The sequence below is a fragment of the Podarcis cretensis genome (assembly GCF_951804945.1).
Source record: "Podarcis cretensis genome assembly, chromosome: 13".
NCBI classification, from domain to species: Eukaryota; Metazoa; Chordata; class Lepidosauria; order Squamata; family Lacertidae; genus Podarcis; species Podarcis cretensis.
In genome coordinates this window covers 22928271-22943593 of record NC_137182.1, presented here as the reverse complement: position 1 = coordinate 22943593, position 15323 = coordinate 22928271, and the positions used below count along the sequence as shown (strand labels likewise).

Below are 15323 nucleotides of genomic sequence, written 5' to 3'. Positions count from 1 at the left end.
GCAAATAAGAATGCCTTTTATGACCATTAACTGCATTTCTTGTGGTCTCCCACCACGAAGCCAAAGAGGCCACAGTTGAGGCAACTGTACATAGGCACTAGGAAGTGGATAGTTTCTACAATAAGAGGTGTCAAGCACAGGCTGGCCAAGAGGAAGTCACACCCTCTGACCTGGAAATTCTTTGTTCTCCGTAAATAGGCTCTTAGTGATTATTTATTGGTGAAGAAAGGCACTCTCTCTGCACATAAGGAGGCCTGCTCCGACCTAAATTTTACTGGCCAGGCTGGAATTTTACCCTCTTGGCCTCTCGCCGAAAAAGGGAAATGTAAAGCCTTCAGGGTGTGGTGGGATGCAGGTGATGGGAGTCCCCTCCCCCCTGTTAGCACACTTGTTGATGCACAAGAGGTTCCAGTATAATTTGCACATACACAGATGACAGCGCATGCATAGAAGACAGCTTCAGGAATTGGGGTGGGTGGGGCGGTGTGCAGGGCCAGAGGAACCAAAAAGGCCATGTGCCTTGGGTTAAGGCAGGGGTCAGCAAACTTTTTCCACTGTCCCTCAGACCTTGTGGGGGCCAGGACTATATTTTTTGGGGGGAAATGAACAAATTCCTATGCCCCACAAATAACCCAGAGATGCATTTTAAATAAAAGCACATATTCTACTCATGTAAAAACACGCTGATTCCTGGACTGTCTGCAGGCCGGATTTAGAAAGCGATTGGGCCAAATCCAGCCCCTGGGTCTTAGTTTGCCTACCCATGGGTTAAGGCATCCCTGCCCCCTCTCTGATGTGCACAGCACTGTGCAAATACAACTTGAAACGCTGTGGGAGAAATGCCCTTGCTGTGTTTTAAGCCACTCATGTGTACATACCCAGCATTCCCCTGAGGACGGGAAAAGCAACACAGAGCGTGCACAGCACATAAGGAGGAAGACACGGTCAAGTGAGTCATGTACTGAGCCTTGGACTTTGGATTGTATATTTTTAAAGTCTCCAGTCTGGGCACGTCACAGTACTGTGACCTTTGCACAACTCCCATTCATTTTGATGGGGCTTACATAAAAGAACACCCCACCACCAAACTGTGCTCCTAATTTAGGCAGGTGGACATTACATAATTTAGGGATTACCTATTGTCATGTTTCGGGTGGCGCTGTGGGTTAAACCACAGAGCCTAGGACTTGCCGATCAGAAGGTCGGCGGTTCGAATCCCCGTGACGGGGTGAGCTCCTGTTGCTCAGTCCCTGCTCCTGCCAACCTATCAGTTCGAAAGCACGTCAAAGTGCAAGTAGATAAATAGGTACCGCTCTGGCGGGAAGGCAAACAGCGTTTCCGTGCGCTGATCTGGTTCGCCAGTAGCAGCTTAGTCATGCTGGCCACATGACCCGGAAGCTGTACGCCGGCTCCCTCGGCCAATAAAGCGAGATGAGCGCCGCAGCCCCAGAGTCAGCCACGACTGGACCTAATGCTCAGGGGTCCCTTTACCTTTACCTATTGGAATGTTTAGAGCTGCTTACATGGGGCTTTCTAGTTAATGTCTGTTAAGGCACCGATTAAGCCCAAACTGCCTTAGCTTCACCAGTGCTCTAGGACTGGGGCTTCCAGACCAGTTTCTGGGGCTAAACTGTGGCAAAGTCCCATTGCGGTCAAGTGTCCCTTTAGATTACCTGCAGGGCATTTTTGTACACTTTCCTGTGCACAACAATTCTCTGCAAACAGAAAGCTAGCTCATCAGTAAGAATGGCACTACTACAAAAGTTTCCTATTTTCAGGAAGAGTTTGAGGGGGTTAGGGAACCGGAATGGTTCTCTTTTGCAGTATGAAGTGGTTCGGCCCATTCCACGTTGTCAGGATTCTACCCCTCATTCTACAGCAAATGAAGATCCAGCTGTTTTACACACTGGTGGTGAACAGAGGCAGCTGAATTCTGTATTGTATGGCTTCAGGTCGTAAGTGTGCAAAGTGTGGGGTGAGTCACTGAATGCTGCCCCACCTATAAAACAAAAACAAAACCTTCCTGTAGGTAGAAAACTAACATAGCAGGAAAAACTTCTGTGCTAAACCTTTCTCCTTGAAGAACTACTTTACTACATGCATGAAGTTTGTTTGTTTTAATGGAAAAGCTTTCCAAAATATGGCATGCCCTCCTTCAGCCTGAAGTCATACAGCTCAGAATTCTGCCACCTCAATCTGCTACCTTGTTTTGTCTAATGTGTGGACCACCCCTCAGAAAATAAAAATGGTAAACTGAATAGTACCATTTCATACTTCAGATGTGAGGAATTACATACCCTCCAACATTTCTCTGATGAAAATAGGGGCATCCCATTCCATAATGATAATTTTACTATTTATACCCCACACATCTTACTGGGTCACCCCAGCCACTCTGGGCAGCTTCCAACATATATAAAAAACATAATAAAACATTAAACAAACTTCCCTATACAGGATTGCTTTCAGACAGCTTGGGGGTTGGGTAACTCCATACCCTCCAACATTTCTCCAGTGAAAATAAGGACATCCTTGGGAAAAGAGGGAAATTCTGGGATCAGATCAGAAATGGGGATAGCTTCTCTAAATCAGGAAAATAGGGACACTTGGAGGGTCTGGAATTACATTTTGAGTGCTTGCATATGTAAGAAAACAAAAACAAACAAACTTCCTGCCAAAAAAACAACAACCTGGAACAAAGCAACTTAGTACTTTTGAAGAGGATATTTTAGACCCATCAACTTCCTGCTGCCCTAGTTTTCTACTTGCAGGGAATGTGGCGTGTTTGTTTATTTTAGAGGAACATTCAAAATTATGGTTCCTCTCTCCACACTATGAAACAGTACAGTCCATTTGACTATCCCCTTTTGTTCATGTGGAGATCAGGCTGCCCTCCACCTTCTTTATTGGCGTTCTTTTTCCACCTGAATTTATCCTCACCCTCCATTCAATATAGTTCACAGTTAATTAACCAAACTGCCCCAGTTGCACAAAATGATCATAACTTTGCCTGGATGCCTGGGTGCCCTTTATGATGTGTGCACAAATCATGCTAGTATAAAAGTGGCTTTATAAAAGTCTTCTTGACGGAGGAGACAGAAGAACTGAACAGAAATGGTGTCGGCTGTTGTTTTTAATTAGTCGCCTCGCAAGCAATTTTTTTTTAAAGCAACAGCAGGTAATTTAAGCCCCAATGACTTAAACCCCAATGCTCTGAAAGTGCCTTTTCAACAGCTTTAACAAGAGTTTCACCCTCACTGTACTTTGCTTCCTAGGTAAATGGATCCTTAAACCTTATATGGCAGATGTCATGTGCATTCTAATGAAGGAATCAAAAGGCTAGAGATGTAATCTATCTATTCTCCAGAACAGCATGTCCTTCAGGTGGGTGCAGATGCCCTTGAGGTGTCCACAGGTGGAGGCAGTGCCTTGGTGAGAAGCAGAAATTCAGCTAGTAGAGACTCTTCTGGTAGTGAGATAGAACAAAGAGGATTTTTGCTGTTAGATTTGTGTCTAACCTTATATTCTGTGGAGACTGCTCTATTAGGCCAAGTGGGGCAGGGCCCCACCAAGTTCCATTGTCAGTCAATCCCACTTGCCTGCCTCCTTACATACAACCAGTCCAGGGGTTGGAACGGCCTGTCAGCTTCCTCCAGCTTAAGTCTCAGTGTTGCCTTTGTATAACTCAGAAAGGAGAGGGTCAAAACCAGGATTAGTTGGCTCTAATCTCTCATTGGCTCTGGCTCCCCCTACTGTTGGGCTCCCTGCATTCCACCCTACCAGTAACAATGGGCAACAGTCAACAATCCTTAGTCCATCCATGTTAGTATTGTCTCCCTCAGCACCCCCCCAGTTTGGTTCCTTCCAGATATTTTGGACCACACTTCCCAATAACCTCAGTCAGCATGGGAAAGATGGGAATGGTATACCTGAAGGAGTGTCTCCATCCCCGTCGTTCAGCCCAGACACTGAGGTCCAGCTCCGAGGGCCTTCTGGCAGTTTCCTCACTGTGAGAAGTGAGGTTATAGGGAACCAGGCAGAGGGCCTTCTTGGTAGTGGCACCCACCCTGTGGAACGCTCTCCCATCAGATGTCAAGGAGATAAACATCCATCTGACTTTTAGAAAACACCTAAAGGCAGCCCTGTACAGAAATGTTTTTCATGTTTATCATGTTTTTAATAATTTGTTGGGAGCCGCCCAGAGTGGGTGAGGCAACCCAGTCAGATGGGCGGCATATAAATAATAATATAATATTATTATTAGTCTAAGTAGGAAAGGCTGGTCTACAATGGCTGGCAGCTGCAAGATTTCAGACAGGAGTGCATTCTTCCCAGCCCTAACCTGGAGATTCCAGGTATTGAATGTAGGTCCTTCTGTATGCCTGTAGGCCTGAACCATGGCCTTTCCCCACATACAAGAGTAGGAAGGTGCTTGATTCTGGGCAGTGGTCTCTCTCGCTCAGTATTGGCTACACCACGTGTGGGGAACTTTTGACCCTCCAGAGCTTGCTGAACTATATCTCCCATCATCCCTGGCTGGTGGCCATGCTTTCTGGGGCTGATGGGAGTTGTTGTCCAGCAACATCTGGAGGCTGAATGGCTCCTCACACTTGATCTACACAGGCTGGTAGTGACTCTCCAGCGCCAGGAGGTCTTTACCAGCCTGGCCAGGAATTGAATCTGCCATTGAGCAGAGACCCTGTTAACCCTTACAACACCCTATTTTTATTTCATTATAAGGATCGCTGATTGAGTGCCTCCATACTCCTACTACTACTAATGTTATTTTTTTATATACCACCCATCTGGGTGGGTTACCCCAGCCAGTCTGGGCGGCTTCAACAAATTAAAACACAGTACGACATCGAACATTTTTCAAAAAATAATAATTTCTACAGTGATACCTTGGGTCCGGCTGTAAACCAAAACAGGTTGTAACCCAAGGCGCGCTTTCGCCAATGGGGCCTCCAAGAAAAAAATGGGTTGTAATCCAAAAATTTGGGTTGTAATAAAAAAAAATGGGCTGTAATCCAAAAAAAGGGACACACACTTCAGGGTTTGACGTGGTTGTAATCCAAAACAGTTGCAAACCAAGGTACCACTGTATTCATTTTCAATTACAATCCAATAATAGCCTCATTATAACAATACCGATTTATAGTTCAAATACTGAATTATATAATTTAGATAAAGTGCCCGCCTCCCACATGCTAGAATTGATTATTTGATTATTTGCTTTATTTCTGTGTTCCAAAATCCCATTAATTTCCATTACATTCCAGTCATAATAATAATCCCTTATACAACATCTGCAGTATTAATAACTTCAATTTGTGTTGACACGTTAAACGATTTATAAAACTACAAGTGAGAAACTCAAACAATATCCTTGTTCTTCCTGTGTTGGCAATTATTCTGTCTGTGGTGTTTCTTCATGTCCTTGTAAGATGTTATGTCTTTCTTTCCCCCTGGTTGTTGCTGTTATCCATCATGCCTTGGGCGGAGCTGATATCTCATTGTTGTCAAACATTAAAAACTTCCCTATACAGGGCTGCCTTCAAATTTCCTCTAAAGGTTGTATAGTTACTTATCTCACTGACATCTGATGGGAGGGTGTTCCACAAGGCCGACACCACTCAGCGGTGGAGCAAGCCGATTGGGCGCCTGGGATGGCGTGCGTGCCTTGCACCCAGGGGCAGGGCCAGCCACCTGTGGGGCGGTGCAAGCCAGGGCAAGACACTCTGTGGGGCCTCAGAGGAGTCTGCCTGCCTCCTCCCACTCAGCCACCCTACAGCTGAGGGGGAGGCAGCGGGTGGACTGTTTGGGGCAGCGTGGAGCCTGCTAGCGCCCAAGCCACCACGTCACTCCCAGGAGAAAGGCATGGCTCGGATGCACTGCAGGCCCTGCAGTGAGTGGTGCCCGGCATTTTGTCACCCCCCCCCAGTAGTGACACCCGGGGCGGCCCACACCCACCTTAGCCCTCTTCCTCCGCCCCGGCACCACTACTAAGAAGGTCCTCTGCCAGCTTCCCTGTAACCTCAGTGTGCCAGTGTGGTGTAGTGGTTAAATGTGGTAGATGTAATCTGGTGAACTGGGTTCGCTTCCCCGCTCCTCCACATGCAGCTGCTGGGTGACCTTGGGCTAGTCACCCTTCTCTGAAGTCTCTCAGCCTCACTCACCTCATAGACTGTTTGTTGTGGGGGAGGAAGGGAAAGGAGAATGTTAGCCACTTTGAGAATCCTTCGGGTAGTGATAAAGCGGGGTATCAAATCCAAACTCTTCTTCTTCTTCTCCTTGCAATGAGGGAACTGTCAGAAGGCCCTCAGAGCACCTGCTTTTCCTGCTGTAGCTATTGACTTCGCAATAGTCCCTGTTTTCTGGTACCTGTCAATGGTAAACAACTGTCTCTATTTTTTCCCTTTTAGGGATGCCTTTACATTTTTTTGCTACAGATACTCCAGGTGTCATTCTCTAGGATGTTTCAGCTGCCTCCCCAGGTTCCTTAGAACCGAGTAGGTGGAGTGGATTCATCTGATCTCTAGGGCATAAATAATCTCAAGTAGCTGCACAATTAGGATGCTTCAGGTATAAGGTTTTTGATATATATAGAATTGCTGCTGCTCATGGTCAAAGGTTTTTTACATCGTCCACATGATGTCATCATCAAAATGCCAGATTGCACTTTTTCTTCATTTAATTCAGATTTCCCAATTCATCAGAAAATCCAATCGGCAAAAAATAACCACTATGCATCCTGTTGTTGGCACCTTCTATCATATGTGGCGGAAATGTACGGTAGTAAAAGAAATTTGGGAAATGAGAGCCAGTGTGGTGTAGTGGCTAAGAGCGGTAGACTCGTAATCTGGTGAACTGGGTTCGCGTCTCCGCTCCTCCACATGCAGCTGCTGGGTGACCTTGGGCTGGTCATGCTTCTCTGAAGTCTCTCAGCCCCACTCACCTTACAGGGTGTTTGTTGTGGGGGAGGAAGTGAAAGGAGAATGTTAGCCGCTTTGAGACTCCTTCAGGTAGTGATAAAGCGGGATATCAAATCCAAACTCTTCTAATGAGTTGAAAAATATGTTTAAAATAAGCTTTTCTAAAAAAAAAAACCCCGAAGCTATCCTTTTAGGAATTCTAGGTGCCAAAATCCCAAGGGAGCAGAAAAGACTATTTATGTATGCAACCACAGCTGTGTGGATGTTATTGGCCCAGAGATGGAAAGAAGATAAAATCCCTATCAGAGAAGAATGGCAGATCAAGTTGATGGATTATGCCAAAATGGCTAAAATAACCGGAAGAATCAGAAATCAGGAAGACCAAAATTTTAATAAGGATTGGGGAAAATTTATAACTTATCTTAAAGACAGTTAAAATCATTAGTAGGATTGGACTATCACTTGTAGTTTAATTGTGAATTTTGGACACAGTGGAGAGGTAAAAGATTTGGATTATCATAAAAGATGCAGGAGGAAATGATTAACAATAGAACCCACAAAGGGGAGGAGGGAAGTCCAGGAGATTATTTGGAATCTTATTTTTATGATTTGTGTTGGATATGTGACTGTAAAATTTTAATCTGAAAATCCAAATAAATAATTTTTATAAAAAACATTATGCATCCTGTTGCTACTGGCGAGGAGGCTCATCTGCATGGGGTGGGTTGTTGTTATGTGGAATTTAAGTGGATGACCTCTGTCGCCACACCCCTAGCTCTCTATGCTCCTCACCTGAGCACCAGCTACACTCTGGCAGCCCAAAGAATGCAAGCATGCCTATACCCACCAGTTGCTGGATGCTGAAGGCACACCTGAATCTCAGTAACCTGGCTCAGAGGACCTGCTCTCTCGGCAGACAGTGTGGGATTGCCTTGGAAACTGTGGGGACTTCCAGAGTGTCTCAATATTTGGGTGAGATTCAAACACAAACCAGCAAATTCAGGTGACTCAGTTATGGTTGATTGGGAGGTATTGTGCAATGGTTCCACTTCCTCAAAATATCAGATGTTTTGCAATGAAGAAGAAGAGTTTGGATTTGATATCCCGCTTTATCACTACCCGAAGGAGTCTCAAAGCAGCTAACATTTCCCCTTCCTCCCCCACAACAAACACTCTGTGAGGTGAGTGGGGCTGAGAGACTTCAGAGAAGCGTGACTGGCCCAAGGTCACCCAGCAGCTGCATGTGAAGGAGTGGGGATGCGAACCCAGTTCACCAGATTACGAGTCCACCCAGTGGCGTAGCGTGGGTTGTCAGCACCCGGGGCAAGGCAAGTAATTTGCGCCCCCTAACCCCTGGATTTTAGCACTCGAGTGCGAGCGTGCCCCCCAGATGTTGCGGCCGCCCCCCCTGCACCCCCACGCTACGCCACTGGGGCTGGGGGCGAGTGAAGGAGCCAAGGACCCCCCCCCCTTAAGGCTCAGCAGGAATTTATTAAATTTATTATTTGCGGAGCCCCCGCAGGCCGAGGCAGCCGAAGCCCCCTCCCCTCGGGCGCCTCCCCGCCCCCTCCTCTCCTTGGGCTGTAGGTGGAGCCCGCGCTCCGAGGCGCTCCAGATCCGGGCTTGGCGAGCGCCTCTCCTCCCCCCGGCCTGGTCCGGGGGCTTCCAGCCGCGCTCCGTCCTCGCCCGACCCCCCCCCCCCCCGCGGCTGAGACTTGCGCTGAGAGCCGGAGCCAGCGGCGCCCCCTTCCGCCGGGAGACTCTCGCCCGCCCGCCGGCTTCCTCTCGGAGGGTTTTGGGGAGAGCAGGGCGCGGCGAGGCCCCTCGGAGCTCTCCTCCCTCCCAGTCGGCAGAAGCAGCCGCCGCCTGTGGCTGGGCCGAGGGGATGTCGGTGGGGTGCGGAGGCTGCCCGTGCCCGGCCAGGCATTGGTGGCGGCGTCGGCGCTGCTGCAGCGGCTGCTCCTCCTGCGAGCAGTGAGTGGAGTGCGGCGGCGGCGGCGGGGGGCGCGCGCACGCTAGGGCGCAAGGCTGGCGGTGGTGGCGGGGAGCCCGGCGGAGGAAGGAACTTGTCCCTTCCCTCTGGACTCGCGCCCCCCCAGATGTTGCACCCGGTGCGGCCGGCACCCCTGGCACCCCCCACGCTACGCCACTGAGTCCACCGCTCTGAACCACTACCCCACACTGGCTCACTCAATGAAGAAAATGACCAGGGAAATGCACTGGAAACTATGGGATAAAAAATCACTTTGACACAACAGCATGTAACCTCCCTGCAAACAACTTAGGAGCAATGCTCAATAAACAGGTCCTCTGGATACACCCTCTCCAGACTGCTCTTTCATTGCAGGTGTACTCTGCAACCAGTTCTTGACCCAATAATATTGCATTTGTGGTGGCTTTATATTGCTTTAATTAGTTCCGTGATGCTTCCCCAATGCTTCAACCCTATCGCTGCCTGAAGGGGCTGCAGCACAACAAAAGTGAAGAAAATAAAACAGAATATTTGTGGTATTAAAAGTTAAGGGAAATTTCAGTGGGAAGTTGTGGAAATGAAGTCATGTGACCACCCTAGAACTTTCGCGGGTACAAATAGTATTGAAAGCGGAATCATGCGTGATCACCGCAATAGCATCGTGAGTACAACTCATCGTGAACACACAATAAAATATGATGTATGGAGGAGCACCCTGGAGAGAGAGAGAGAGAGAGAGAGAGAGAGAAAGAAAGAAAGAAAGAAAGAAAGAAAGAAAGAAGAGAGATTTTGCGCATGACCTCTTGATCAAAATTCCAGTATATCATTGTATCCCAGTATATCATTGCTGCTGTGTTCTTTAGGGTAGATGAAGGGAAGCAGCAGACTGGTATAGCTAAATATCACTCTTGTGCAAAACTCAGTTTTTAATAAAGAGAGAAATAAATGGCTATATCCCACCTGCAAAGCACAAGCCTCCATGTTGCCTATTGTGACACGTGATATAAACAAAGGATGGTAGCATGCGCTCTTTGCGCACCTCTGATAGCTCAGTTGGTTAGAGCATGGTGCTTGCAGGTTCGATCAGCCGCACGTTTCTGCATTGAAGGGGTTGGACTGGGTAACTCTCAGGGTCCCTTCTGACTCTATGATTCTGTGATAGGGGAGGGAAAGTTTTGTGCAGAAATACCTGTGGGCATGTCCTGAACAGAAAAAGGCTAGTGGAAGATGGTGGTGGTACAGGGGAGCGTTTGAGGGGCTGTGACAAAACACTGCAGCGCCGACACATCATTCCATCAAGCTCTGTCTCCTGGTGTGGATGGCAAATGTCTGCACAGCAATGAATGCGGAATGCATGGAAGCTTGTGGGCCAGACTGGCATGCACAAAAAGCAGAACTGAGAGACCCATTTGCATTGCTGTATAAATAGCCCCCATCTGGAAGCACCCTAAGGTGCCATGATAACAACAACAACAACACCTACAGTACATTGTCTCCCAGTACGTTTCCAAGCACAATTCAAAGTGTTGGTGCTGACCTTTAAAGCCCTAAATGGCCTCGGCCCAGTATGCCTGAAGGAGCATCTCCACCCCCATCATCCAGCCCGGACACTGAGGTCCAGTTCTGAGGGCCTTCTAGTGGTTCCCTCCCTTTAAGAAGTGACGTTACAGGGAACCAGGCATAGGGCCTTCTCAGTAGTGGCCCTGTGGAACGCCCTCCCATCAGATGTCAAGGAAATAAACAACTATCTGACTTTTAGAAGACATCTGAAGGCAGTCCTGTATAGGGAAGTTCTTAATGTTTGATGTTTTACTGTTTCATTATTATCATCATCAATAATTATGCTGGGAGCCACCCAGAGTGGCTGGGGAAACCCAGCCAGATGGGCGGGGTATAAATAATACATTTATTATTATTATTATTAGTAGTAGTAGTAGTAGTAGTAGTACTCTGCCCATCTGACTGGGCTGCCCTTGCCAATCTGGGTGGCTTCCAACACATATAAAAACATGGTAGTGACAGCCTGGGGAGCTATGTTTCAGAGGTATACTGCACTCTGCAGAACACACTGGGAGCACGATGGCGCGTCCCCCGCCCCCAGGATCTCTTTAACCCAGAGAGCAAACTCCATCTTGCCTTTTAAACCAGTGGGAAGGGCCACTGCAGAGTCACTCAGCCCTGGCCCAGCAGGGCCTTCAGCAAGCTGTATTAATAGGAAGGGTGTGGGGCGCGTCTCAGCTGCAGCGATGCTGGTCAGCGAAAACACATGGGTGCCACAAACGCCGCCCCCGCCCCTGTTTTCCCGGGTGAGGTGTGGGCGGACAGGCGATGCCTTTGGCCCGCACAAAGTTTGGGGCTGGCAAGGAGCACCGATGGGCTTCAGAGCGCTTCCTGTTACTGTAGTTGTCGAAGGCTGACCCTGAAACAAGCTTAGCTTTTTGGACAGCCCTAACCCCCCCAGGACAGCATTCTTTTCACGAATTTATAGAGTTTTTCTAAGGGTTGCTTTTTCCGGAGAGATCATTCTCTCTTCCTCCTCCTTTCCCCCCTGTAGCAAATTTCCCAGCCCGTGGAATTTTCTAGGCTGAAAAATAGGTGGCGGGGGGCATATTTTTCAGAACAGTTCCCAGGAATCTGTGCAAAAGGCACAGGGAAAGAGAGGGGGACGTTCTCCTGCGCAAGCAGTACACGAGCCCTGAGGTTACTGTTTAAAGAGCTCTTGCGCAGTTCCCATCAATTCTGCAATGGGGTCTGCGCAGGAGAATTCCCCTCTGGATTCCGAACACAGCTTAGAATCATAGAATCATAGAGTTGGAAGAGACCACAAGGGCCATCGAGTCCAACCCCCTGCCAAGCAGGATTATATTAGCTTGCTAATTATATCGATAAATGAGAAGGGAGAAAACAGTTATTATTTAGGCAAAATGCTGGGGGGGGAGGAGAGTAATTAATTTTAATTTTCCCGAACAGAGAAAAGAACCTTCCCACTTACTAGAGCAGAAAATCCCAAAAATAGCTGTTGAAAACATTTATTTTAATTAAAGAGAAAAACCAAAACCACACCTAGGAGCTTCCTCATAGATGCATTTAATTTAACGTCTATTATTTTCTTAAGTTGCAACATGGCTCTTCCTCTTCAGGGAGCAGAGGCCGGCTTTTCTTGGTGCAGAAAAAACCCATTTTAGGGTGTTGGCGTGGTGTTCCACTTAACCCAGCCAGATGACCAAGATAATGTCCCAAAATACTCACCTCTGAAAAATGAATCTGTAAAGTAAACCGTTGGTTGTAAAGAGGATTAATGTAGGCGAGGGAGATAACCCTGTTATATTTAAAGATGCTGACGTTCTTAGAAATCGTGTCAGTCTCTTATTGCAAGCTGCATATTATATAGCAAATAAATAAAGCTTCGGCCCTTATTTTTTAAACAACAACAACGATCGTTGCTGTCTACTACAATGCATCCCCCTTGCTTCTCTAGACGAGCGTATTAAACAGCTTAGCAACAATTAACTTCATTTTGTACTAATCGCGACTTCAAATAACAGGAGCGGTCAATAAACAAATAAAAATCCACATTTTAAACTGCTGCTAATCTTGCCGTCAATACCTGCCACGGACGCTTCCAACCCTACGCGAAGGCTCTTTCTTTCTTTCTACCTTTAAACGAATTGTTAACCAAGAAAGCAAACTTCTTGATCTCCATTTTTGTTTCCTTTTATTAAATGAACGCGAGGTTCTCTTTTAAATGCCTGCCCGTCTCTCTGCGTTTTTACAATGCACAGTTTTCAGCCAGAGGGAGAGAGAAATGAAGAGAAGTCGAGCGGAATCTTTCCCTGCGACAGCGTTGCTGACCTTTAAAAAAAGTTCGCATAAGATTTTCCTGATTTATTTTTGTTTAATGTAGCACAGGTCTGTCCTGGAGGTCCACATTTCCTTACAGAACACAGCCGGTACCTTTTCCTCCCCTGACATAAGGTGTTTTATTTATTAAAGAAACACCCCCCCCCCCAAGAAAAAACACCCCTGGTTACAACTATTTCATCGCAACTGAAATGATTGCTACTGAGTTGCAATCATTTAATTCTAACTGGCCTTAATTATGGGCTGCATATCTCCCATAATAATATCCTCTAACATGGTATTCCCCCCCCCAACACATCTTAATTCTTAAGCTTTGAGTTACTGTGTTGTCGGTTTAAATGTCCCTTATTTCGCTTGCTACGCACTAGCGACTATTACTTATTAAAACTTTTAGCACTCTCTGTTTTCCGTTCTTGGGGCAAGTTATTTTCCTACGTCCCAAAAGATGATGATGATGATGTTGATAATGATAATGTTGATAATGATAATGATAATAACCATCTCGAAGATCTATTAGGTAAGCCACCTTGAAATGAACCAGAGATGCGGAAGAACAGGAACCTCTTGCAAAAGCTTTATATTAAACACGTGATTGCCTCTCTTTTATGTTTAATCCAGTTTTTTTAATTCCGCTTCCACCTCTCTCTCCCACCAAAACCAAGTATGTTCTTTGCCTGTATTGTCTGCAATTTTTTTCAGGCGGGTACAGAAACAACCCGACCTGGAACTTACTTCAGTAAACTTACTTAACTGCAAGCGATTCTTAGAAATGAATAAGGGAGCTATTTTCTTTCTAATGCCGCGTTATGCAACCGCATCTACCTATAACTAATTTGTATCTATACCCACAGCTACTGTATTATTTTGTTTACAGGCGTTTATTCCTTGTATACTGTGTCACCCGGACCTGCTGTGGGGCCAAGCCCCATTTCCACTGTATCTCCGTGGGGTGTTCAGGATCAGGGCTTAACACTCATAATTATTGACTCAGCCCAGCTTGGCCTCAGTAGAGGTGCATAATTTTTTGAATGGAAAGTCGTGTGTTAATTAAATTGTTGATTTTGAAACGCAGGCATGCAAAACTCGCAATGGGAAGCGATGAGTGGCGTGTTTCATTCAGAAACAACTACGGACTGATTGTGTCCATTGTGTGCACTCGACTTTATTTATTCATTCGTTTTTGAAACTGCCGTAAGCCGCCTCGACCGCTGCTTCTAGGGCGGAATACAGTAATCCTCTGAAATAAAGACATCAATAAAATCGGCGTTGTAAATGGCAGTCGTTCCGCAGCTCTTTCAAAACCTTCGATCATCAAAGGCGACGTGCGAGTTGTGGCCCTTGCAGTCTGGGTCCTTCTCGCTTAAAATATCCCCCAGATATTTTATAACAGGGCAGGCATCAGAAGGATGCCAACTCTTGCACGCGTTTATTTAACAAAAAACATAGAAGTAAAATACAAATACCTGGGAATTCAGGCTGCTGTTCTGTGCGCACTTACTTGGGACTGAGGAAGCCCAATTGAATTCAGTGGAGCGTCTCCACCCCCATCGTTCTGCCCGGACACTGAGGTCCAGCTCGGAAGGCCTTCTGGCGGTTCCCTTGCTGCGAGAAGCCAAGTTACAGGGAACCAGGCAGAGGGCCTTCTCGGTAGTGGCGCCAGCCCTGTGGAACGCCCTCCCACCAGATGTCAAAGAGAAAAATAACTACCAGACTTTTAGAAGACATCTTTAGGGAAGCTTTTAATGTTTAATAGGTTATTGTATTTTAGTGTTTTGTTGGAAGCCGCCCAGAGTGGCTGAGGGGACCCAGCCAGACGGGCGGGGTATTATTATTATTATTATTATTAATATTCAGTGGGCTTCTTTCCAAGGAAACATGGGATCAAAGTGGCCTGCTGTTGCAAGATCTCATCCTCGTTCCTTTATTTGACCTAAGACATTATCCGACCTTGGACTGTGTAAAAACCAAGAACGATCAACAGGAGTCCTATCGAAAAAGAGAGAGATAGGTGCTGGGGCTCAGAGTTGCCATTCCACGCATGGAAACTGTCCACACACACCCCACCTGATTCCAGATGTGTGAAAAGGAACTAAGTGTATGTAGCTAACTCCGCGGGGAGAGGAAAGCACTCTGCACATGCTTAGAGTCATTTCTTCCTTTTGATAAGAGTTTCTTACATTCTCAGTGGTGCCCTCAGGGCAGGACTTAGGGGGCAGAGATCCAGGGTCCCCAACTCGTAGAATGAACAGGAGGAGCCCCCCCCCCAAAAAAAACACCACACCCTGCAGGGCTAGCTTAATTCATTTTGAAGGAAGTGAGCACATTCCCATCTAAACGGAGCATGTGGGAGAGATCCCTTACCTAACTAAGCCGCTGTACAATCGGGGGCAAAACTTCAGCTCTGAACGCCGGTTCCGGGGCTAACAGCTGATCTTCTACAGGTCCCTCCAAGGTCCCGAAATAATATTAAAAGGAGATCCTAGTTTTAATATTTTAAATATTAAAAGGAGATATTCCTTTTTACCTCCTGTGCCGCCTCAACTTCTAACAACAGA

At 46.8% G+C, this 15323-nt stretch overlaps 1 long non-coding RNA gene across 1 annotated transcript; it reads right to left on the bottom strand.

Moving 5' to 3' along the window:
- Nucleotides 1-3115: 3115 nt before the first annotated feature.
- LOC307200249 lies at nucleotides 3116-3770 on the bottom strand. The gene is made up of 2 exons (XR_013832354.1): nucleotides 3616-3770; nucleotides 3116-3466 (listed from the first exon to the last, which is right to left on the bottom strand). It is a non-coding gene; the product is annotated as an uncharacterized lncRNA (long non-coding RNA).
- Between the last annotated feature and the right edge of the window lie 11553 nt (nucleotides 3771-15323).